Below are 27,920 nucleotides of genomic sequence, written 5' to 3' on the forward strand. Positions count from 1 at the left end.
TACACTTGCTCTATGGTGGACTAAAGGCTGGGTTACTAGCTGGACCCTTACAGCCATTCTGTACTTTTTAGACTTGCAAGGAGATGGGTAGATCCATGCTACTACTCAGCGTGCTGGTACAATGTTCTGAAACTCACAACTTTACTCTGATGTGTCTGGAGGAGTGAGCGTCTGCTCTCCATCTCTGTCATGGATGCAGTGTTCAGCCTGGAGCTGCAGGTCTGTGTCTGTTTGGTGGGGACGCTGAGGTACACACATACAGAGCAAAGAGGCCAGAAGGCAGGATGAGGCGTACACTTCCTCCACACTCACACAAAATCTATCACCTCCCTGCAGGGCTGGACAGAGGTGTGATCTCCTGTACTTGTGCTTCAGACCATACCATTGTTTAAACCTTAAGAAAAGCATTTCTCTGATTCATTGCTTTCACAGTTCATTTCCTAACTTGCTTGACAATCATAGTCTGTATAAAGAGGTGGACGTAGTCACCATGATGTTGCCTTTTGAACTGCCTCAAGTATTGCATTTTGGCTTTCTCCATCTTGGAAACAGAAGAGATTAAGACCATAAACTCATCAGGTGAACTGAGGGAATAAATCAGCTGAGACGTCGGACCATTTTCTCATAGACTTCTATATTTTGCATCCAGTGGAGTCGCACCCTGCTGGACATTGGAAGGAATGCAGGATTGAATATGGATTTGCTTCACTTTTGAAACAAGAGGCTATGTCCACTCTAATGCTAACAAACAATGCCTTTAACTTATTGGTCGAGTAAGGGAACAAGGACCAAAGGTTCTTTAAAAGCAGTTATCACCAAATCTTCCCCTTGCTTATTTTAGTGCTTATGCTGGAAAGACACGGCTGTCACACAGCTCCACTCCTCTCTTCTTAGCCCATCTCAGTCCCGACAGATGAACATGTATCTGGATCTGCTGAGGGTTTTGCTGGTTAAAGGTAGATTTTCCTGTTATTGTTATCTGCTAAATGATGCCAGGTGTTTGCTCATGGTAGATTAATGTTGGATCTCTGTGAATCATATAACAAAGATGACCTGCTTTTTTTTTGTTTAGTCTTGAAAGAAAGAAAGTATCAGTTTTGAATTGGCTCAATACAAATCAAGATTGGTCAAGAGATTCATCTTTACATTCAAAACTTTACCAATTCGACCTTGTTGTTGCAGATTCATGAGTCAGGCTTGATAGTCTAAGGCCAACCTCAACATCCATTGTTTAATGTCCTGTGGCTCTCTTTCCAGTTATCACACAAGTCAAGATTTCCTTTGAAATGTTATTAGAACCCCATCTCCACATCCCTCAATTGTTGTCACTTGCCAAAACAACAAAGTCTGTTTCCAGGAATGAATGACCTCAGCCTTAAATGACCTTTCGAGATCCGGGAAATTTTAATAACAGTTTACACATCGACTGAAAGTCCAGTTCATGGCCTGATATTTTACGATAACATTGTGACCAGCCATTTGTTCTAAAACTATCAACTGATATCTTTACACACTGAGTTGCTGCCATTTTTCGTCAGCCTGACTGAGTCACTCCATATTACTGCAACCTCTTTCTGCAATGATCTGAAAGTGTCAAAGGGACAAAGGGGGTTTGACAAGGATCGTCAGTCCTATGTTAGCTGAAAGGTTAGTAGGGTTAGGGTTGGACACCATGAAGGACCATGTTTGACTGTAAATGTGATGACGCCTCTATAGGCTGACACCTCAGTGGTTTCTCTGTGATTTTCGTGCAGCGACAGTGCACCCAACAGCGAGGAAAAATGCGTTTACCGTTACCACTCTTTCCAATTAGGCAGAGGATCCATAATGATGTGCAGAGTTCGCCAGTTGTCAGCACATCTTAATTAACCAAGCTGCTTACGGTTTGCTGAAGCACTCTATTCCTGACGCCAAATTCACTCAGCTGTCTATTAGCCTGTGGAAGACTCAAGAAGTAGCATTTCTGCCTATCAGGTCACCGCTTGTTGTAATTAGCGTTTGATTTACGGGACCCACAGAGGGTCATATAACATGAAAACAAGCCCGCCATCACAGCGTTTTGTGCAAAGGCCGCTTCCTGGAGCAACAACAAGAGTCACTGGGGCATAGACTTAAGTGGATCTGTTTTACACTGTGTGCGTTCTCCATTTAACAGATGTGACTGTGGTTGTAGGGGTGAAGGAATGAAGATTTAATTACTCTTGTTTTGCTTTTTCACACATGAGAAGCTGGCTGAGCAGAAGTGCAGAGTGGCGGAACGTCACAACAATTCAGAGATATGAGCGGAAGTGTTGAAGTCAGGCTGGGGCTCACAACAAAGCTCCTGTCACAACATCAGTTTGTTTAATCAATGAGGGCGAGCGAACAAAATAAATCAGAGTTTGCTCAGCAGAGTGTGCAGATTAGCATCATGTAATAATTTAAAATAATAATGAGAACACAGATGCTGTCATTCTTATTGTGTTTGCTGACAAATAGTCATGCTTAGTGGGCGATTTGTTAATTTTTAACAAAAGGGACGGCCCAGTGGGAAAACGATATGTCATGTCTCCATTACTAAAAAGAAGGATGTGGCGTAAAGGATCAATGAGTCGTGCAGAGGAGAATAAAGTGTTTAAGCTGAACTGCTTTAGGAGGAGAGGGGCGATGCTGGGATTTTAACTGAGATAACGAGTGTCTTGCAAGGTGTCAAACCTCACAAGAAAGGGTGTCAAACCATTAGGTTTTTACATTTTTATAACTGCAAAATTGAGGGTTAATGTATTATATAAGAGGGTTGTTTTAAATCTCATGTGTTGACCAGAGTAAAGGATGAAGAAGGCTGACACGGGAGGTTAGTCAATGACTTCATGCTTAAAAAAATAATTCTCAAAGTACCCTCATGGGGTCAGCTGTGCACATACACAACGTGCCATGTCTAGCTTCATGCCAACTAACATCAGACTCATTAATGCTAAAGCTAGGTCCCCACCAATGCTATCATTCATTCATTCATTTATATGTTAATTTATTTGGACATTTTCATCCCTCCTTCTCTACTGGTGTGATTTTAAACTTCTGCACATGTTGTCAACTTCTGTTTCAGGTCTGCCTTACTTTGTGTGGTATTTGTGCTGATGCTTTTAAACAGAATAAGTTTCTAACAGATAAATGAATTGCTTCGGATTGAATTGAATTGAGCTGAATTGAATTGCAGGGCTCTCGGGATGAATTGGCAATTTTAAATAGGCAGGAATTTGGTAATAACTTTTACAGATTCACTAACAAAACCTAGGATAAAAAAGGAGAGACAAAAACATAAGAAAGAAAGACGCTACACAAGGTTGAAACATGAATTGTGCAGGTGTTACCTAATGATATGAAAAGCTTATAATAAAAACAGGGAAACAAAAGAATACAAGTATGGTCAGGTTGAAACTAAAGCAGTGAGGGAAAAGAAAGGTCGGAAGGCAAGAAACAAAAATGCTCCTCTTCACCACATGCTGTGCAGAGAGTGTGTGTGTCACAGAGTGAGCCGCTGTAGCCCCTGCTCTCTTCACCACCTCCTCATTCCTGCTTAGAGGATGCACAGATCGGGCTACACGTAACAATAATTCAACGTAGAGTGATCAAAGGGGTGATAATAAGGTAATAAGCAATATCCAGCTAGCTCTTTAAAACATAACTCATGCCAAATGCTAACAGTTTGGTTGGATTAGGTTAAGTTCAGGGACAGACTCTGGTTTTGGTCTCCGTTGGTGCTAAGTGTCTACATAATTAATTATTAAACATCATACACTAACACCCAATGAATGCTTATACAGTGTGGTGAGGTTCAGGGAAAGGGTGTGATATATATTTAGATATGTCCTCATAGACGCTAGAAAAGTAATTCATGTGTAATATGCAAATTATGCATTGAACATACTTTATAAACCTGAAAGAAAGAGTCACCTCCTTCAACATGCCGGTGTTAATTGATGTCATGGGGATCAACCCCCTGCCTCCTGGATGAAAGTTATGTATCACTCCATCATCCAGAGTGACCCTTTAAAGTGGACTTTGAAGCTCCTCATACAATACTGTATGACTTTAAAGCCTTATCAACACAAGAAACAAGAGACAGGGTCCAGAGAGACGCTACAGGACAACTTACATGTTGAGTCATTGGGCCGTTAACCCAGCTGCTGTGTTTGATGAGTTTGGAGTGAGACGGGGCCAAAGGTAGACTGCCTCCCTCTGTAAACACCCTCCTGATCTTACTGCAATATTTTTGCTGCTGTGACATTATTTTAATTAAAACTGAACATGCCTGTGAGGCATTTAATGACACACTAATTTGTTGATTTCTTTAATATGCCATTAAAATGGAGAGCAGCCTTACTACACATGGCTCTGATGCTGTAAATGTGCAGGTACCCTTGGGCATAAAGACCCTTTGATAATGAATGCTTCGCTCAGAAATTGAATTTCTGACTTTTCCATTGATTGAGAAGGTCATTCAAGAAAAATAACTGGAGGGAATTTACTACACAAAGAGACGGAGGGGGCGTCCATTCAACAACGAAGGGGGCTGTCATAAAAGCGCAGCTTATTTATTCAATCTGACTAATCATGACCGGACTCACACTTCCCTGTGGGGCTGTAGATCTGAGAAATGGCTGTTCGCCACCATCGGACTGCTGTCGTTTACCAGCCTGCTGCTTTTAGTCGACGCCTGCCTGAGAAATGTTCTCCACTGTTTACCAAAGGTAACACACAGTTCAGACATAATGAAACACACTCAACACAGAGAGGCTTCACTCTTCTTCCCCCCCCTCCCGTAGAGAATCACTGCTCTGCCCCTTTCTCTGCACGCGTCGTATACGAGACATAAGCTCCTTAACCCCCAGAATACGGTTCTGTGAGACTCGGCGGGAGCGATTTGCAGGGCAGGGAGGTTTGATCTGGCATGTTTCAGTGTGCTGGACTCAGCTGCTATCCTCCTGGATCGCAGGGGGTGGGGTAGGGGGGTACAGTAGGGGAGCTTGCAGATTTTCTGCCCTTGCCACAACAGTGCAGTGTGAGAAACAAAGAGAGGAACCTAAGCTCCTTGCTAAAGTAGGTCAACCTAGAAAAGAAAAGACAGAAAAAGAGGGGAAGAAGCAGAAGTTTTGCAGAAGCAGACCTCTTTGCATCTGTGGCTTGTAACTGAAGTTGTCACAAGGAATCCAGGAGTGTCATGCATGACCGTCCTATTATGGTCGATTACAAGGAGGAACTGGACCAGAGGCACCCGGGAGAAAAATCGATGCAAAGAATTTCAAATGAAACCAAGCATGGAGCTGTGAGATGGATGTGAACAAAGCCGACTATGTGGTGACTTAAATGAATTCGACACGCTCTCTGTTTTATTGTATCAGCCATGCTGAATGTGCAAGGGGAGAGAGAGAGGGAGGAGAGGATTTTCTAATTATCTACTGTATGACTTTGGCATAATTTCTCTGCATGTCTTTCTTTACATGCTTTACAGTAACTGAAGCATGCAATTTGGCAAACTGTCTCTCCGCCTTCACTCCATCTCCCCCTCCTCTTCCCCCCCTCCCCTCTGTGATCAATACAGTGTAATTAAAGCTGGAGAAGATACAGGCAACTCAAGGATCTCTCTCTCTCTCTCTGTTTCTCTCTTCTCTGTCTCGCTCTATTTCTCCGGTGTAGAGTAGACTCGTCCCTGAAGGGTCTCTGGGTCCCTGTCTTGAATTATACACAAGGACCCAGCCCAATTTCATTTCTGCTGCACCACTCAAGGGATAAACACCGACTACTCACCTGCAGAAACACCACACACAAAAGAATTCAGCGTAAAAACTCTGGCTCTACTGAAACCACATTCATTGGTTTTAATTGCCAAAATCTACAAGGACAATCCTTTTCAATGGACTCAAATTAAAAAAAATCTGCATACAATTACCCCCAAAAATCCCCCACATGCATGCCTCATATCAATAACAACTCTTGCTTGACTCTACCTTCGAAATTTGTCTCACCATTTCACTCTCATACTCATGGGAGTTGTGATTCAATTTGCAATGCATATATGTGAGGTGTTATCAGAAACAACCTCTAGGGTTCACAGTAACTCTGACTGCATGGGCAGGTAATTCACCTGGGAGAGGATTGCTTATTATGACGCATGTGCTATTATCTGGTCCGGGTTCCTGATCATCCTCATAGAAGCAACCCTGATGGCCCCCTGCATGTGATGACGTTTTCATGGACAGCCTGATCTGGGTCTAAAGCCACTGAGATCTGCTAGAGCTGAATGTACTTGCAGATTAATTTGGTTCTACAAATTCACATCCAAACTTGTCCAATAAGAAGCTTGATCAGTGGCTCCATGCTTTAAAATAGGGTGATCTATAGCCATGCAGTGTCTGTGTTGTACAATTTGCAATAAATAAGTAATATCTGACTTGTCTTTTAAAATGAGGTGGTCCAGTGGGCAATAATAGATATGCAGCATGCAACGTGCTCAGACTTTCAAAAACAAAGCTTGTTGAGAAGCATTTCACATTGTAAGAGTTTTGGATGTGCAACAACAACAACAACAACAACGCCTGCAAGCTACTCCAGACAGGTAACTCGAGCTGCACTGATTTCACACTTGATATGCGTCATTCACGCGATCACCTGACAAACGTTTCCCCCCAATTTGTCGCTCTATTTAGGCTGCAAGATTTCCGGTGTCTCCCTGTGCTCTACTATTCCCCTGCACCTGTTCTGCGCTCCTAGGTCCAGCCCCAATGCCTCTGAGCATGCACCCCTGCAGGCTCTGATCAGGGGGGGAGGGGTTTAAGACATTACCTCATCACTTCTCATTTTCTGCAAGCAAAAATAAAACTGCAAGGAGGGATGAGGTTGGAGCCGAGACACGAACAGTAAAACAACACACATAAACATTTACACCATTAAAATATGAGCTGATTAAAGGTAACAAAATGGTCATATTAGTCAAACTTTTGAATCAGAACAACTTTTTAGGCCAAGAAATTGCATTTTTTGTATGGTGTTGAAATAGGCTGGATTAAGTGATCATAAGAAGGTGATTGCTCATTCCTCCATATGTATATTTAATGTGTGTTAGGGCTGTCATAGGGTGGGTCAACAGAAATACAGATATCTCTTTAAACTATGGCCAACTGATTATAAACTAAGGGATTCCTCATCATTCTGGAAATGTTCAATAAGGCCTTAAAATAGATTAATATACCCAATGAGGCTGATATGAAATCCATCTGACGCAGCATGCAGTCAAACAATGTTTCAGTCTCCTCTAAGCGCTGGAAAAAAAGCAAAAAAGCGAATTCCTCAAAATGTCAATCTTACTGGAAGCAGCCCAACCACTCTGTTTTATTTTCTGAACAGGTCCACACTACAACCCACTAATGTCCAAAAGTAGCACCCAGCAGAGCTTCCATGTGGGACATACAAAAATAAAACACAGGTTTGAACAACATGAGACAGTTCATCTCTCCTCAGCATGAGGGTCAGAGTATCGGTGCGGTCTAATTGCTGTGTAGTTCAGTGCGTGTCTGCTTCGGTTGCAGCTGTTTCAACTACAGATCAGCAATTTGGTGAGTGATGGCTCTATCGGCTCCCCCCCTCAGGGACGAACAAACAAGGAGTCAATCTGCTTTTCTTCCTCCCCCTCCTCTCCCTCAGCACTGGGCTCGCTCTCGGGCCGGCCGCCGGTCGACAGATAATCTATTTGTGCTAATTTCATGTTTCTCTCTGCCCACTTCTCTCCTGAATAAGTCATTCCACTTGTCTGCCCTCCTTAGTCTCTCTCTGTCTGCCACCATAAGCGTCTTTTTACCTTCCGCTGTGCTCTGCAATTCTGCTTCGTTCTTTTTAATCAGCACTCTGCATTAGTCATTGTTTTTGGGACGGAGCAGGTGATTGGTCCAGATAGCTGTGGCCATCTGTTAACGTCTATGACACATGTCGGTTTTATGGCTGCAATCAGATGACCCTCAGCCTTTTTGTTTGACCAGCGGACAGCAGGTTGGAGGAGAAATTTCAAACTTTAATGAGTCTAATTTCTGCCTCTGTCATATTTACTGTGGACTGAGTCTGGGGTGAGTCATCAGAGAGGAAATACAGGACGTGTTGATGTGCTGTATGTGGTTGTAATCAAACACCAGTTCACTCTGTCCCCGTCCATCAGTCTGTCACTGTGCTGGCCACACTGACAGATACAGTTTCTGCCTCTGCAATGATGATAGTCCCATTAAATCATTATGACTCAGACCTTTGTTCTCATATTTGATGTCCTAAAGTAAAAATATCACTTTGTGCAGTTCAGAAATATTGCAGCTTGTTGACCCACAAACGAGGACTGCACCAGAAAAAAATTACATTGTGATGTGTTATCTTTCTGCAATATTTATTGCAATATGAAAAATATTATTAACCTATAATTTGTGATTTTAAGTCAATTTTCCTCTGACAGAACAAAACGTATCTCTAAATTTTACTGCACTTTGGCCTGCAAGATATGAAAAAAAAAACATTGGATAACTTCTCTGTGTTTTCAACAGGTTTTGCCTGGATCAACAACGTATTAAAAAAGCAGGTTTTTCATCAATAAATTATCACCAATTAATCTGAGGTTTGCTGACAGCTGGCTGAAGCTTCATTTGACTGCAGCCACATGGTGTAAAAACATGTTCATAACACTCAGGTAAAATGTCCAGGCTGAGCGAGAAGACATTGAATTTATGCATTTCACAATTTCATAATTTATTAGGATAAACCCAGATTTTTGTGATGTGTTGCATCATCACAAAATTCATTGCAAATGCTCATATTGGGGTATCAGTAAATTTGTGATTTTGGCACTATTTTGGAAAGTATTTTGGGGGGGAAAGTGCAACTGAAGTATTAGGAAAAGTACTCACTCTGCAGGAGAATTTATTTGACATTATTCGGTTAACACTTAAAGTTGGTATATATGTCATGTAACAGTAGGTGGAGTCACTTCATTTACTTAGTGGCAGAAAGCACGTACAATCTGGTCAGGATCATAGACCGTATAATACATGGATGTAGTCTCCATGATGTCACCAATGTGTTTCTGTTGTGGAGTTTTGAAGCCTATCGTCTGTTGTTGCCTTACTGGAAATGCTGACTCAACGTAACTTTTGATCGACCTAACAAGAGGCAGAGAGATAGAGTTGAGGTAGGCCTTTAGCCTCCTTGCTAACAGCTAGTGTGCCCGCCTGTCAGTCAAGTCGGCCTAATTATAAAAATCTTTCAACTTTAGTATATTCAAAACTATTGAGTTGTATAAAATCCCCCCATATCAGTATGTATGGATACTGATCCCCCCTACTCTCTCTGCTCTTATTTTACATGTTTGTTTCGGCTAAAATCAACCCTATACATTTCATCAGATCATCCGTACAGTAAAAAAATGACCACAGTGTCTAAGGACACTGGATTATGTTTTTATATTTACTCCTAATGTCTTACAAGGTCTGTTTAACACTGCTGCAACAAAAGATAACATGTATTAGTATACATATATTTCATCAGTGCATTAATTCGACCTCTATTTTGTCAAACACCCAAGTTATTTCCACAATTTTTCCCTATAGTGAAAGTAACCTATCCTCATAACTAACAAACACTCTTGAAGTGAAATTGTCACTTCAGAAACGAATAGAAAGCAAAACAGTTTATCAGATAGTAAATCACTGATCAGGCTTTTGCACGTCGACAGGTTTTGCTTTGTGTTCTTCCCCAGCTTTGAAATCAGGTCCATATAAATGTCAGAAACCTGATTTATGTCAATGTCCACATATCACTGTACACTGTAGGGATCTTTATCAAGTCCATATCTCCTTAATGTAAGTAGATAGTTGTGTATTTTGCTCCTGTTTTTGTTGTTTCTCTTGCTGAAGGCAGTCATGTTGTTTGCAACTCACTCTGACTGAGGAGGTGTGTTATGGTGATGTGGAGCAAACTGGCATTGATTTTTTTTTTTTCTTCCTTCGCTTCTTGATGTTGTTGATTTTTGCATCATTGTTACATTTACAAACATAAGACACAGTTAACTAGTTTATTCCAACCTCACAGGATTAATTCTTCCATTCCTGTAATGATGAAGAATATGAGGGGGTTCAAACAAGACATTATACACAGATTTTGTTCAGCATGTAGGCCGTTGTTTTGGGAAATAACAGATAACTTTATATATTTTGGCTTCAAACTTAAAAAAATAAATAAATAAATAAAAGAAGCCATGGGAGAAGCCAGAAATATACTCTATGTTGGTCCTTTATCACATAAATCGACACATGACAGGAAGACCATGAAAGATTGGGAAAACATACTTAAAATTCCTGTGAGGAGTTTCCAACTGGTTTACTGAAATTAACACTGATGTCCCTTTGTGACCTACAAAGCAAAGGAGACCATCAGTAAGAAGATTGATCATTTATATGAAGCCATTTTTAAAGTATTAAACTGCTTCGGTTGGAGCCATCACAGGAAGTGATAAACAGAAAGTAGCATAAAGTCGGATTCCATTTTTACACTTCTTAGACCGTTTTGTCCACAGGGGGCGCAATATCGACACAAAATAAAAGTTTCTCAAAGGAGCTTTCAAAAGATAGATTGCATAGTTAAGGCGTACTCATTCCAGAATTAGAATCAAATTTTTACCAGCTAGGTTTACAAACACCAGGAGGTTCTCTTGGTGTTGGTGGAATGAAATACTGAAACAGTTTGCAGGTAGAGCGATAATAATCCACAGGGTGAGAGAGAGAGTCAGATGTATAGGCTTAACGTTAATTTAACATTAAGGGACTGTGACTGAGAGTGAGTGCTGGGGCCCAATTTTAGTTTGAGGTTTTGTTTAGCAGCCATCAGTTCATACGTATCAAACTGTAGAGAGACAAAGTTTCCCGATTAAAGATCAGATTGAGAGAGTTTCCCTCAGAAAACTGTTCTAGCAGAAGTAAAAAAAAATAGCTTAAAATGGAAATATTCTGCAGGTATGATTATGACACTCTTTTACTCAAATCGAATATATTTCTTTATTCAATGTATTTTTAAGGTACTTAACATAAGTAGCTGTTATTTTAACCATGTGTATTTTGTCATTTGGACAGTCTCTGCGTCCTGTGCTGCAGTGATGGTGATTCACTGCGTGGTGTTTTCTGTGAATGAGATTAGATAACAAATAGAGTCAAATTAAATTATTCCCTGCTCTGACTCCGACCTCCTCTCTCCTCTACGCTCTTTTCATCCTCCTCCTCCTCCTCCTCTGTGCAGGAAACACTTCTTTTATTTATTTCTGCTTTGTTTGGAGTCAGGTCGGTTTGAAGCTGCCTTCCCACACTCACAGCTCCACCGGGACACGAAGCTCAGGATGGTTTATTAACCGGTGACCTCCAGTTTGCTACTGAAATATCATCACTCTTCCTTTGAAGGTCTGTGGATACCTCTGAAGATTTACTGTCGAGGTATCTTTGGGCTGTACCCAACTCTGAGTTTGTTGTTGGAATCAGATTTGGTGGTTTCTGTTTGTCCCTTTTTTCTCAGTTCAGATTCAGCTGAACTCTTCTATCAGCCTGCAGTAGACCTATGTTTTCTTCATAAGACTTCTCCATAAGAGCTGGCTATCTGCCACACATTTAATTATTTCCAAAGAACTACCTTCCTACCATTCAAAGTCAGATTGTTGCTGTTTTACATATTTAATTCTATAGCGGTAATGAGTCAATAACATAGAGTTTGTCCAGATGTGGTGGGTGTGTTTCTGCCCGAGGAGGTGTAAATATAGAAACACCCCCCCACACACATACACCATATCTAATTAACCAGATATTCCCAGATGCAGACCCCCCAGCATTGCTGCACACGTGAACCATGAAGGTAAACGACAATATAACATGTAGAGGTTCTATTGAGGATGCAATGAGTGGAGGCAGAACATGAGCTGCAGCAGGAGAACACAGTGTAACATATCTGCAGGCCTGATCTGTACATCATCTCCATGCAGCTGCTCCATGACAGCGTAACTGCCCTTTATGGGGGCGTGGTGTGCCTGGAATATTCTGCATGCTGACGTGTTTCCTGTCAATCAAGTCCTGGGTCAGATGTTTAATTAGCTTTCTTAAAGAGGAATGAGCATAGCATTTTTAGCATTGCCAGCGGTGTGACTCTGCAGGAATGTCACGTCCATTCAGTCCACAGTATGAATTGACTGTAATGACATTTGGTACAGATGAAGAGCTGAGATTGTATTTTCATAATCCCTCCACACGCTGGTGCTTTATCGATCTATATTGTGATTCTAACTAGTGGACTTTAAGATTATTCACCTTACTGGTCATAAGGTAAGCTTTGTTATACCACCCGCTGCATTCCAGACAGTTTCATTTTTCTCCAAAACACTAAAAGAAATGTTAAAATCCATCATTGTCATAAATATATTAATCAATTATACTTTAACTTTTACATTAATACTGCAACACAAAGTGCTTGATATAAATAAAACAATATAAACCCCCAGCCCCACAGTCCATGCTGAAGATAAGTAATTTGTTATAAATAAATGACTCGATAGAAACATGAACTGAACACAGGAAACACAGGAAGGAGGATAAAGATGATAAAAATCAAGAAAGAAAATAAGACACAAACAACATGGAGGAAATGTATAAAATACAATAAAATAAACTCTGATAATAGACAACATATAAAGCTTACTAAAAAATAAAATGGGTAAAAAACATAGACATAGACATATCCGTCACGTCACCCATCTGTTCCTGAGCGCTGTTTTGCAGCCTTATTGGAAATGCGGAACTCAACCAGACAGAGTGTGACGTAAAGAGGCTGAGTTTGAGCCTCCTAGCCAACAGCTATGTGTTCCCCACTGGGAGTCAAGTCAGTCATGTCCTTATTTGGGCAAAAACTTGTAATCTTAATATCTTCTGAACCGTCACGTTAGAAAATAATTCACCCCCATACAGTGTGTGCCGATAGAGAAATTAGCTACGAAGAGCCAAGTCGTTTTTTGAACCAGGCTGTAAACATGTTTATTAGTGCTGCAAAGATCGTCTTTTTTGAATTGGTGTCTATGTGGTTTCTGGTGTTTCTGCAGCCAGCCTCAAGGAGATTCTCGATGAATTGCAGTTTAAAACCCTTCCGCATGGGCTTCATAGTTTGAGACCGGAGGTTGCCGCTTGGTAAAAAAGCCAATAAATGAATTAACATGAGATCAAATATTCATTAAAGTTGTAAAGTTGTCAGCTTGTTAACCAATGCCATGACCTGAAAAGGTTTTGCTTGTGCTGCTGTTGTTAAAACAATGAACAGACAGCTTCACCAGAAGGTGTCCTTTATGAAGAATTAATAGACAACCTGCAGCTAATCAAAATCAAGCAGTCCCACAGACGATGCTTTGATATGAAGTGTAATTGAACCTTATTATTTTGGCAGAACAGGATCAAATTATACAGACATGTTTATAGTGCTGAGTCCCTGAAGTCTCATAAGGTGACTATATTTTTGTTGTCAAAATGTGCGCCTGTTTATTTTAGATGAACCAGCTAGTCATACTTTAGGTATGTTTGAGATAACATCCAAAATGTCATATAAAACATTTCTGTGATGATATGGATTTGCTATAGAGCAATTTCAGCTCACCACATAATGCTCTGCTAGCTAGGTCATCGCGTTATCATTAATCTTTGTCATGTAGCAGTGCTACCCCATAGTTAGCTAACGTATTATTTTCTCCCATCATCATTTTTTAAAGCTTATTATGACTACAAAGGTAGATGTGAGAAGCTGAACAGGATTCAGCCTATCAGAATAGTGTGTGTTGGAGCTGAAGTGAATGTTTACACCTGGTTCTTCACACAATGCAAGAAAGAGTGTACAACTGCATGTTGAAATGATCACTTTCTGGACTTCAGAGTCTGTGTAGTTTGGAATATTTATCCTGTTTCTAAATCTGCTTTTGTTTTATTTTGCACTAATGCTGCTCAAAGCTGTGTCGGTGACAATAAAGACTTGGATCTTGAATCTTGAATTAACATTATGATGTTGAAAAAGCTTTTGCTGATTTGTATCAGCTGTTAGTCACAGAAGTGCTCGGTTCTTAAATAAATGTGTTTGCTTTCCTCCAAACTGTGTGAAAAACGGTCCTCACAGCTCTCTGGTTTTTATCCATCAGGCATGTTTTAACTGTGTGTGCTTGTTGTGTGGCTGTTACCTTCACATAGATCATAGTAATCAAATATCATACAACATGAATTTATGACTTCATGGTAGAGATCTGGCATGTGGCAAGATAATCACAGAATCTCCTCTTTAACCTTTCCCCTGTACTCTTTATTCATGTCCTCATTTAGGATGTAAGTTTTCAAGTGGTATTTGTTGTAAGAGGCGCATTTAAATGGAGCTTAACACGTGAATCTTTTATAACCCTGGGCGTAAACAGCACAGATAATGAGGTTAATCTGAAGAGAAAACAGCGTTTCATTTTCTTCACAGACGCAGCACCACGTCTGACAGAAATAAACTTTAGTTTTTGAAAGGATGCGGCTCAAGTGGCTGATTTTATTGCTCCTCTTTTAACTGCAACCGTACTTATTTTTAGTTTGTTTACTTTGTCAAAAAGTCAAATATAATGCTGAATCTTTAAACGCACTCATGCATTGTGGTAATGTAGCTCTACAGAACATGTATTTTTATACACATTGAGGATTTTGAAGTTGTGCAAATGTAGGTACTTTCAGGCAGGGATACATACACGTTAGATGATCACCATCACTATCACATTAATAATTTCTCTCTTCTATGTGAAAAAGCTTCTTGTGGTAAAGGTTCAGAGAACTGCTGAAGTGATGAGTAAGATATCCGTCTCAGCATCACAGTTTAGTTACCCTGTGCGTCCTCAGATGATGGATACACTGTAAGTGAAGGTGGACTTTTCACTTCTTCGTGTGAACCAGCAGATTCCTCCGCTGCCTTTAAACCCTCCTCTGATACTGTCTCACATACAAACAGGATGAAAGAAGGATGGATTTATCTCTTTCTGCTGAATTCACTCTTTTCCAAAACAATCCAGCTTAAATCTGCTGCGCTGTTCCTTCATAAGGCTCATGATATTTATTTTCTTTAATATTCAGAGCGCAAACAGAGAGTGTTTTCTGTTTGTCTGAATGAAGATGTTGCGGCTGAAGGATTTATACAGAGAGATGCAGAAACTTGTGTAGGTGCAGTCAGTGTGAGGCGAGGCAGAGGTGAGAGTGGACATCTATCCTTTAGATAGATCTATAAAATCACAGCTGACACGAAAAATGGTTTATCTTTCAGAGATGTGTCGCCTTTGACACTCCTGGCTTTAAAATATATGAAATCATAACCACAATTTCTTAGGTGAGGACTGAAATCAAGATTATTTAACTCAGCTACTCTGACATCATTCCTCAATCTGAACTGAAGAGAGGGGTGATACCACACACACACACACACACACACACACACACACACACACACACAAACACACAGCTGTTAGAGATAGGCTGTACTGGCTTTGTTACAGGCGACAAAACAACATTATGAAATGGACCCTGGCATGTATCTTTATATCTTATTATTCTACTCTCATAATCCAAAAATATAGCTTGAAATAAAGTCTGATTGATCCCTCACCATAATGAAACATACTTTTCAAACATTAAAGGTACAATATGACATAAAGCTACAGTCTATTAAGGTTGAGTCATGATTTTTGATTATTTAGATAGTCGTTAATTTATAGAAATGTATACAGTTCATGTGACTATTTTCCTACCTTTAAAACATGTTTCCATTACTCTTTCTAGGGCCTGGCTTTAATGCTGTACAACTCGCACATTGGTGGCTGTTGCCCCTCTGAAAGCAGTTTGCTAACTTCCAATTCAAAATACAAAAAAAGAAGAAAGCGTTAATGGCAGATACTAGTACAACTAGTGTGTTCTTTTTTTTTTTATATATATGTTTTTATTATTTTATCATTTTCAGGACAAAAAAACAAAATTCTAGGCTCAAAGATATGTACTGTCACCCATTCCCCCAAGCACAGAAAAAATAAAAAGGTAAATAGTCCAGAACAGGATTCCAGATCTTAAGGAATGAGCCTTCATTGGTCCTAAGAACTGCACTTATCCTTTCATGAGGCATAACATTGAAAATCTCCCTATACCAAAGTGTTACTGTGGGTGGGGTGTCTTTAACCCAATTTAACAGAATGCATTTGCGAGCAAGAAGCAGGAGTTTGTCCAACAATATGTAGTGATTATGAGAAAGTGTTAATTCTTTAGAGGGCAAACCCAATAAGAAAACTAGTGTGTTCTAGAAACAGCTGATTTGAAACATTGTCTCCCAAAAAGCATGGAAAGGAACATTTTTAAATTGTCCATCCATGTATACCATCTTATGGAGTGACTCTTATTGACTGTATAGAGGTAGTTGAAGTTGCCACCTGTTGTCACCTCTCTGGTTGTGGACTATGCTGTGATGCCAGCATTTTGGCTGCTACTATGTTCATTATTTAAGAAGTGACCATATTTTGACAAGGGGGTGGAGCATGAAAGGAGCAAGGAGTTAGCAAATTCTAAGCTATCGGCTAACCTGAGCCCTAACTTGGTTTGAAAGACGCATCTGGGATATATTATTCAGCAAATCAACAATGTGTACCACAAAAACAGGCTTTTTGCTCTCTGAAAATATGTAAAGTTGTGTCCTCGGAGTGCCTTTTAGTACAACTGATCACTCAACACGTTTCTCAGGTTCCAGATGTTGCAACTTATCCCGTACCCCCTGCTATGTAGTCTCTGTGACTCTAAATGGGACAATATTTTACTAAATGAACATCATGCTGTGTTGAAGAAGACTTTACACTAGATACTGAGGAAAAGTTTACTGAGGGAGTAAGTCAACTGAGAAGTTGGACCATTTTCTCTTCTATACAATCAGACTGATTTTACAACCAGTGAAGTCGCCCCCTGCTGGACATTAGAGATAATGCAGGTTGAAGGCATTTCTGAATTGGCTGCAATTTTGAAACCTGCACACCGAGTCCAATTTCCATGTGCATTTTTGTAACCTTTATTGTTGTGCAAAATAGAGCAAGAATGTTTATTTCTCTGTCTAAATTGAGAACTATTTTCAAAAAACACTGATCCAAAGTAGCTGTGATCAAAACTGTTACTTCCAGTTATAACAACCATAAAAACTAAACCTGGCAGCAGTGTGCTCCGCTACAGAGCAGCTCAGTCGTGTGATAAACATCAAATACACTGAGAGCTTTATGTACAAATAAAATCGAGTGATAAGCTGCCATGTCACTGACACTGAACCCTCAGAAGCTGCACACGCCAACTCCTTCCTCTTTATCACAGGCCGGAGGAATCAAGCGAGGACAGAGATATGAGGAGCAGAGCTACAAGTGACACAGAGATTTTATCACAGAGCAGAGGACTGCAGGAGAACTGCAGGGAAAAAGCTGTGCTCTGATATCAGGGAGGAAGAAATATATTTATTTTTTCGCCTCAGAAGTTTACACCTGATAGACTCGTTTCCTGCAGTTTCTCATGATCCAGTTTTTATAATATGTGCATTTATTTCTACTGTTATTAGAACACAGTAAACTGGATGCTTGTGTGAGATGGGAAGATTTGCAGCGCATGACTCAAGCCTCACTATTTTATATGGGACGTGGTGGAATTATGCACAGTGTTTCCACATGCATGGTTTGGTTTGTGTGTGTGCGCTCATGTGTGCATATGCTGCAGGCAATATCCATCCTATATTTTATCCCATAAATCCAAATCTAGTTAAGCGGGGAATGCAATCTGAAATACACATAAATATGCACATAAACACATGCGCACATACAGAATAATGCAGGCAGTATCTTTTACGCCCATCATGTTCCATACATTAACACCTCATATAATCCAGATTATTGATTACTAACTGTATTTCACTGACTCATGCTAAAATCCCTGCAGGACAATGAGGAATTGTCCAATCTAATTCCCCATGAAGCCTTTATTTCACAGTCAGGGTCACAGATTCTCCTCCTTTGTGTTAAAAAGGGTCTCGGGCACAGAAAGCAGACACACTGGAGGAATTTTTTCCTCACTGTCGAGAGAACACATTCAACATTCATGTGGTGACCCATTTTATTAATGGAGAGGCCTTTTTTTCCACGTGTCTTCACCCCGTCTTTGTCGGCTGCAGACGCCCTGGTAATGGGCCCTCCTGTCAGGGCTTCATGACTAATCTCCTCATTGACCTCTCCTTCACTTGCAGCCACCCCACCCCCATCTCCTCCCCCCCAACACCCCCTACCACCACAACCATACTGATGAGTGTGTTACTGGTAGAGATCAGAGGGAGGTTACGCAGTCTGTGAATCAAATACAATCATGAAATACTCGATTCAAAACAAGTTTGAACATGTTTTCTTCTTTATGTTGCTGTAATTTACTCTTTCTCATGAGCCTGCATGTATATTCAACCATTGAGTTCAGATTGTAATGTATGAGAATCAGAATCAGAATCAGAAATACTTTATTTATCCCATGGGGGAAATTCAGTTTTTACAGTTGTTCTCTACACAATAATTTATACAAATACAGTTATAGAAAATAAGTACATGGTTGAAGCAAGCGGCAACCTCCAGTCTCAAACTATGAAGCCCATGCGGAAGTGTTAAAAACTTCAATTTATCAAGAATCCGCTTGAGGCTGGCTGCAGAAACACCAGAAACCACATAGACACCAATTCAAAAAAGACGATCTTTGCAGCATTAATAAACATGTTTACAGCCTGGTTCAAAAAACAGCTTGGCTCTTTCTCCATCGGCACACACTGTACGGGGGGTGAATGTTGACGGGAACACATAGCTGTTGGCTAGGAGGCTCAAACGCCGCCTCTTTACGTCACACTCTTCCTGGTTGAGTTCTGCATTCCCAATATGGCTGCCGCTGTCGATTGGCTTCAAAACAGCGCTCAGGAACAGATGGGTGACTTCATGGATACTACGTCCATAATTTATACAGTCTATGGGTTGAAGTCCCCGGAGATCAGGAATAGGGCACTCTGGCTGTTGCTGTCCTACATGATCAGAGTGAGGCTGTTTTTTTTTTTTTTTTTTTGCAACAGTAGAGTTGTAAAGATATTTTAGATTTTTTTTTTTCAGGTGGCAAGGACACTCACACCGCAGCAGCCATGATAGTGCCCTTAAAGAGAAACATGCTGCATATTCAAAATCGATGCAAAAGTTGAGGAAAAATGCTTCTACAGAAATGTGCTGCAAATAACGTGCTGCTAACGCACAGGCATTTGCAGCAAGCGCTCTGCACATGGGATAAATCATCACACCTGAAGTGCTCCAGGCCTTTAGGGGACTTTCTTTGCAGCACATTTTTTCATGTGCAGTGCATTTCTGTCGTTGCATGTGTTATGGACTCTTGCATTGTTTCTGAATTCGCTGCCTGTTTCTCCTGATGGATGACCTTCATGCTGTTGCAGTGTGATTGCCGTTGTCAGCCACTGGAGGAGAGTTCAGCTCTGGAAGCTTTACAGCTAATGATCTTAAAAACTTTTTTTTGCTAATTTGTGACTTCAAGACATTCTATTACTAAAAGATTGAATTTCTTCCTTGTTGTTGTTGTTACATGAATGTGGCCTTCAGTTCTGGGTTTTGCTAGAGAACATGTAAAATATCTCACTTGCTGCTTTTCCAATGCTCCTCTATCATCTCCACTTCTCTGCACTTGTCTTTTTCTATTCAATAAAAAGGGGATTGAATAGCAAAGAAGTATTACGTTGCCAAACATAAGAGCCACTTCTAAGATGCTCTGGGTTGACAAGCCTCCAAAAATTATCGCTGGCATGCTTCGTTGAGGACTCATGGCTGGAGTAGTACCAAGACCTGCACGGAGAGAGCAGCCAGATTACTTAACACATGCACTTCTGAAAAAAAATATTCAGGTCAGACTAACTGAAATATTCCAGTTATCCACACAAGTTTTCCCTGTCAGACCAGAGCGGGAGGTCTAACATGATGTAAAATGGACACTGTAATAGTCACTGTGTAATGTTAACAAGATGTCCAAGATGAAAGGAGAAGCAGAATTTATATTTGACATCTTTTGTCTTCATACTAATGCTATGTGTAAACAGACCTCCCATCTCACAGGAGGTTATTTTTCTGACTTTTAGCTGCTGTGTTTTCTTATCAGCTCACCCCAACTTTTTGTGGAAATTTTACTAGAAGGCTGGTAGGAAAACATATATGTAAACTCTGGGTGAAAAATTCTGCTGTTTGCATTCACACATATGGCCCACCCAGGAAATTTAAGGAAATTTACAGGAGGTCGATGCATGTGTAGATAAAGACTACAATATGGGTCTTGGTGTATTTTTTTAATTTAATTTCAATTTGTTTTTTTAAATTAATACAATAATAGTTATATGAACATATGAACTGACAACCATCAACAAATAAACCTACAGCTCACCTTTACTTGGGTGAAATAAAGAAGTGATAAGATGTGTAGGAGAACACAGTCAGAGGTAACATCCTCTGGTATGTCTGATGTCCCACTGAGACGTACAGCGTCATGCTGACATGAGAGGAAAGCTTCTATACAGTGTAAAAAACACCATATGGTGATATTTCCCCCTCATAGACTAGAGCACAAACAGCTTTTATTACAGAGAGGGAGAGGGAGGTGTCGGTAGCTTTATGATTCAGTTTGTTTGTGTAATTCACCTCATGTACACACACTCACACACAGAGAGCTCAGGGAGGGAGATATCTGACAGTGATGTGGAGACGACGGGCAGTGATGAATAAAAGTGCCTGATAATGGGATCGTTGAGTCATGAAAAGGGATTGTGAGCGAGTTATCTGAATGCAGACGCTCATTCTGTTTGACCAGCAGACGAGTTTCAGCCTCGAAGCAGAAACACGAACGAACAAAAGATCTGCAGCCGACAGAGAGGAGTAGGAGAACAATCGCACAAAGAGAAAGTGCTGTATTGAATTTTACACCTTTGCTCCTTTTGTCAGGTTAATGTAACTCCCAGCAGCACCATGCGGATTTTTTAGAGAAGATGTTGATTGTTATAATGATTACAGGACTACAGCAGGGATCAATACATGTGAGGATGCCCACAAATTTACACATGCTAAAAAACAATCTGGACCAACTAGTATTAACCAATCAGGTGTCAGCAGGCTTAGGTGTCTGGAAGAAAATACTGTCTGTATGGAGAGCAAAAACAGGCAGAACCCAATCTACGGTAAGGACATCCCAGCTCCTATCAGTGCAAATCTGAGGACAATTTTTATCTCTTTATAAACAGATATCTGCATGCAAGAGCAGCAAATAATCTGTTCTAGATCAAACATTTACACTGAGAATCAAATCTGCTTGATGCTGTGTCACTAAAGACAATCAGTGTTTAGATTTCCTGACATCCTGGAATGCATCAGAAGTCATGAATCCGGCCTCCATTTAAACAAACATTTTAAAAGATGTTTTCCTCTACTGTTCTACTGAGGACAGACCTGATAAAGCTTGACTTTTGACTAATCTACATCATGATCTTGACATCATGATTTCTGCAAATGTAAGACCTGTTAATTACAAGAAAATCTGCTTCTTTTTCAGAGTTAAGCCTCTTTAAAACTTAAAATTTACAATGAAACTGAGATTCTGCATAGACAGATGAACAGGCGTCGTTCTTCTGGGGGTTGCAATGGACCAAGAAATTACAGATATTATTTTGTAAACATATCTGGGGCCAGATTTCTTTTCACTTTTGATCTGAACACGTCTCAGATTGCTTAAGTTGCTTATAGTGTAAACAATACTGCAAAAAGAAATTAGTGTTGGCCGGCAGTCATCCATCACTAACTTCTTGCTACACCCTAACTCTAAACATTCAACACAAAAAATTTTTTTTAAATAAACCAATAGACTGAACGCACAAGATGAGTATTTTTACTCACTAAGAAATTAAGACAAAAACACATTCCCAGTTTGTATTATTAAAATATTTTTGCTATACACCAATACTTCTTTACTCATGCTTTTGAAAGAACATCAGCCTGCAGGATGGAAATCTTCCTAAGCCTTTGTAAGTTTTCTCAAAAGCACTGAGTTTCTGTATTGATGCACATTTTTAGAAAATGTAATTATCTTACCATGCTTCATTTTCTCTTTGTGAATTACTTAAATAATGCAGCGAACACGCAGCATAAACGTCAGTGATTTAATAAGAAAAGGCTGCTCTGTTTTCAAAACCATCTCAGTCAACATGTCTGTGAACCTGATTTGAAAGAAAATTAGCCGTAAAAAGGTAGATCAGCATGATGTTAGCACTTTTAGCTTGATTTGGTCTTCCAACTTGCACCTAATAACTATATACTTTTATTCTTTTAACAAGTGTCACTATTCTTTTTACTCTGACCTTCATTTATTTGTTGCTATAGTGCTGTTACTGAAGCATCAATTATTAATTTAATAGCATAATAATGTATCATCATAACATCATTTGGATGTCTCCCCAACTTACCTTTAATAGATTAAACAAATATATGACGCATTTTTAAACCTTCTTTCCCCACAGGTTTAATAATGACTGTGTGGTACCTGCAGTGCTCAGTCTGCAGGGATAAATAAAAGTCAATGGCCACTGGTGAAAAACTCCCTACTTTAAGTGTATCCACAAAAAATACATACCTTTATTGTAAACAAACTATTTATAGCAGCGTCATTTTTCTGTCATTTCCAGCTGAAAAAGTTTGAATATATTATAAACTCTCATTAGAGACTTGTTTTCTGAAGACAAACATGAAGCTAAGACAGTGAATCCCCAGGGATTTATCCTCTGGTTGAGAAATAAATAAATAAACAGCAGTATTTTTCTGTGTTTTACTATAAATACGTTGTCAGTGTGCTGGTGTGTATTGTGGTTTGTGGTGCTGAACGGACAGCTCCTGTAAAGTGTGCCCACTTTGTTTCCTCAGCTCTGCTGCTGCATGCTCTGTCCATACTGCACAGTAACTACAACTTTATTACACAGACATCCAGTTATTCTATTCTGTACTTTATTATTCTATAGCTCTCTTTAACTCTGTCTTTTCCTCTGTTATCGCATATTCACCTGCTATTCACTGATCACACATATATTCATATTGCTGCAAAGGTTATTCTGCAAAAATAAAGTAGTCAAAGTGACCAGTTGTATCCAGTATGGATGATAGCATAGTTTTGGTTCTTGATTGTGATGAAATCAATGTAAAATAATGATAAACTCCATACTTTTTCCTAATATATAGAACCATTTTAGAAATACCTCAACAATAGAAATTCAAACCTCTTCTTTTCCATATCCCAATCACTTTTTACACCCTGCTTGTTTCTACCTTTATAATGTAACTTGATGAAACACTGCGGCTCCAGTTCAGCTCAGTTGGTAGAGCAGGCCCCCTATGAACAGAGGCTATAGTTCACATCACGCTGGTTGCAGGATCCCAACAAAATTAGGTGCATTTTTTCATTTAGCCTTTATTTAACCAGGTTGGTCCCATTGAGATCAAAGATCTCAAGAAGGGAGACCTGGCATGTCATCTTACAGCCCCCCTCCACACTTCCTCTCTCTCGCTGCTACAACAGAGAAAGACAACAAGCCCAAAAATGAATCTCAAATAATGTTGACTAGAAGGAACTCTTCAAAGACACTTTCTGAGGTAGCTTGAGCAGCAGTTCAGCTCCCCGAAGCCCCACCAACAGAGTTTAAACATGAACTTCTGTTGTGCATTGTTTCCCTGCTTTTAATCAAGACAGTTGGTTTAGTAGACAAACAGATCCTGACTTATGTTAGAAACCTTTAAACAAATCTTAACCTTTAAACTGAGAGTGCTTGTGCAGCTCAGCTTGCAGCCCCTCCTGGCTTCCACTGTCCAGTTTTGACCAATGAACCATGTTTTGTTTTTGTTTTTGTTTTAGTATTCCAGCTTTTGTCATAATCAGTACACTCCTTAACTGTTAATTATAAGTTTATGTATATAGAAAAAAGTAATAATGATTAAAACAGAAAAAAAACATCATGATTTGAGTATGCGAGCCCAAACTTAGCCAATTAGTATACATATTTGCATCCATAGTATCCATCCATTTATCAAATCTTTCTGACTGGATGGAGCCTAAATCATGAGCAGAAATTCACCCTCTATATGAGGAGCAAAAACACCTACCCAGATGCCCAGATGTGAACACACACAAACCCTGCTCTCCTATCTCCTCTCTCACGGTCACACCTGCGTACTCCTTCAAGCCACTCTTTAAATCTCACACTGTTCTCATTCATCACCAGGAGCCCATACATTCAACTCAGTGTAAACATCGCCCCCTCTGGTCTATCAGGAATTCCTGCTTTCAGCACTGAGCTTTAATGACCATCGCCTGGGGGGTTTTAGGGGTAAAAGAGATGCTTAGAGCACAGAGAGTTAACCTCTCTGCATGTTGGGAAACCGCCAACATGCTCTGTAATTACAGCTGATCTCAGGGTCCTGGTCCAGGTTTCAGATTTTGGCCTCTGGTGGGAGATGTCTACCCCAGACATCAGGGTTATAGAAGGAGGAGAGAGTCAAAGATTGATGAGTGGTGACATTGGCATGGAGTAACAAAATAACAATTACCATGACATTGAAAAAAGATACGCTTTTATTATGTCCATATTGTCTGCTATTTAGTGACTATGTATAGCAACAAATCATAGTCAAAGCCAACATTAAGTTATCTGACGACACTTCCCATGAAGAGCAGGTCTAGAGCGGTAACAGGCAGGAACCTCGAACAGAACCAGACTCACTAGAGAATAGAGACAGGCTCAATGGAGAACAGAACCAGACTGAATGGAGAACAGTCATCTTTCTGGACCACAACGCAGCTTTTCATTCCCCTTGCTGCTGGTGATTGAAATTTATTATAAAATTTGATGATTTTGAAGACTATAAGGGTTAGAATTTTAATGTTTGAATCCAAATTTTGGCTGATTGTTATGAGCTATTTAAATTTAAATTGCTGGAGACTCAATTGTTGCAGCCAGAGTTAGAGATATGAGAAACTAAGTATTCAAATTATATTGTATAATTATATTTTATATTTAGTCGTTATTTACTCATTATTTATTTGTCCAATCCATTTATATTATTAACAACATTTGCCATGAAGTGATGTGAGACGAGATGAGGCGAGACCAACAATATGAAACTGTACAATACGATACATTACTTTAAGATACGGTACGATACGATATGTTACATTACAATGTTACAATGTCATTTAGACATTTACATTTTATTACGTTAAATTACGCATTATTACATATTATTACATGTTATTACATTACGTTACGTTACGTTACGTTACGTTACGTTACGTTACGTTACGTTACGTTACGTTATGTTACATTACGTAACGTTACGTTGCATTACGTTTTTATGGCACCTCAATAGCAAAACATGTTCTGCACCAAGGTGCCTTACAAGGGCAGACACAGGCTACATGCCAGCAAAAAAACAGACATTATACTGTATATAGAGAGGAAATGTTCTGGAAAAAAAAACAAGGTTCAATTAAAAACAAGTTTAAACCAGTTAATCATCAGAATCAGAAATACTTTATTTATTCCGGGGGGGGTTGTTCTACACACAGTAAGTTATACAAATACAATAATAAGCTATGTAGAAAATAGATACATGGTTGAAGTCTCTGGAAATCAGGAAGAGGGCACTCTGGAGGTCTCTCTGGAGTCTGGCTATGGCAGCGTTGAGAACGTTGGACCCTGTAGTCCGGTTGGCAGAGGGGGGATGTAAACAACTACCAGTATGACATGTGAGAGCTCCCTGTACAGATAATATGATCGGAGGAAAAGGGAACCAAAGTAGGTCTTAAAGTGATTCTTAAAAGCCTCAACAGAGTTCAAACGACCTCCGGCAGGCTGTACCTGAGCCGAGGAGGCTCTACATAGACGGCCTTGTCCCATGTCTTTTTCTTCCATGGACAGGTACAAGCATAAAGCCGTAATGGGAGGATGCGAGGGGCTGTGGTGGTGCTGTAAATTATTGAATAAAGGCAAAAAAAAATCCTCTCTCCCTAGCCCCAGTGGATGATTTGATTTTTATCTTGTTTTTTTGTTTGTTGACAAGACCAAACCAGAAATAAAGAAACAACAGAAACATGATGAATAGAGATAGGAAAGTCATCCTGCTGCCATGATCTCACCACTGTTTTGTCTCCCTGTGAGAGTCGACAACCATGAACTAGATATTTATGCACTGTCCTTATTCCTGAAAAGACAGTAGTCCTTGAAAGCTTTTGTATTTGCCAGTGAAAACAAAAATCGCCTCTTATTCCTGTTTACATGCAGCCTTGAACACTTTAATTAAACCTAGCCTCTACACTGTTGTCTAGCTGGTTTGGATTTATGAAATTGCTGTGCATATAATGACATATAAAGCGGGAATAGTATCTGCATGTGCAGTGTGTCTTTATCCAAATTAAACACTGAGTTATTAGGTTTAATTAAAAAATATCCAAACAGAACATGCTGTTGAACACTTGACAGAAAATATAAAATGTAGACTGTGGATGAGGGGTATGTTGCACCATTACTCGTGTTTCCTCTCATTTTGTGCACACACACTTTCTCCAAAACACACACCAACACTCAGAGGTCAGATGCAGTCTAACCTCCTACAGTCTCTGGACCACAGCTACCAACCCAAACCGATCAATACTTCAGGTTCTTTGGGGAGTTCCTTCCTTTAAAGGCTCCAATCAGTTATGTCTCTTATGAAATGACACAATCATTTAATATCACTCCTCCACCTGCCTCACCTTCCAATCCCCACCACTCTGTCCTCCCCCTGATGGAGCTGTCTCACTCCTCTGCAGTGCATTTTTTGTCGCTGGGTCCACAGCCAATAGTCTTTAGCTGAAAGCAGTATCAGTGAGGCCCAGCATGTCGATGGTATCGAGCTGACCTGGCATGTCACAGGCAGTAAAGACCTCCTGATTGACTCCTGCTTGGATAGCATGTCCGACTGCATACATTAGTAATGCAGAGGCTCGATAGATGGATGGCCCGGACCGATTGATGCAGGCAGACGACACGTTTACCTCGATGCAGGGAACCGGAGATGAACTGAACCTGCAGAGCTGCAACAAGCACCACTGACTGCACACAGCTGACAGTCTAGGTACACATCTCCAGCTGCTTTTAAGGAAATACAACTGAATCATGCGGCTGCAGGTCAATGCATACAGGCAAGTAGAAATGGAGAAATAAAATGACTGCTGCTTTTCAAGTCATACTTTTCAGTGTGAATATTTTAGAAACAGATGATATACTGAGATTTTCATTCAGGAGCCTTTTGCAGAGAATTGCCAAGTTAGAGAAATATCTAGTTACAAGGACAAAATCCTTGTTTTACTCAAGGTGAATGTTTGCACTGGTTCAAGCCGAAAGAAAAGCTCTAATAAAACATTAAAAAACATTGTATTTGCAGATTAGCAATCCTTAATGTACGACACAACTTACCTTGAAGCTGAAGACCCAACCAACCAGGTGCCGTTTATTTTGTTTTTTACAGAGATATGTGGCTTTTGTTGTTATGGGTGTAAAGAAACTGGACAATAGAGATCCTTAAAACTTTACCTGGTTGGATCAGTCTCTTTTTCTGCTCTGATTATTGGGTCAGAATTCACTGTAATGGATACATGCTGCCATGGGTTAAAGGTTCTGGCAGCTACTGGTGGTTTTTGTGGTTGAAACACGAGTGTTGATTAAACTGACCAGCCTGC

General features: G+C 40.0%; 1 protein-coding gene across 1 annotated transcript in view; it reads left to right on the forward strand.

The window, feature by feature from the left end:
* Nucleotides 1-27,920, forward strand: part of ntng1a (netrin g1a) — a 337,096-nt gene that overhangs the window by 258,077 nt on the left and 51,099 nt on the right. The window lies entirely within an intron of this gene.

Source organism: Notolabrus celidotus, chromosome 17 (genome assembly GCF_009762535.1).
Source record: "Notolabrus celidotus isolate fNotCel1 chromosome 17, fNotCel1.pri, whole genome shotgun sequence".
Taxonomy (NCBI): domain Eukaryota; kingdom Metazoa; phylum Chordata; class Actinopteri; order Labriformes; family Labridae; genus Notolabrus; species Notolabrus celidotus.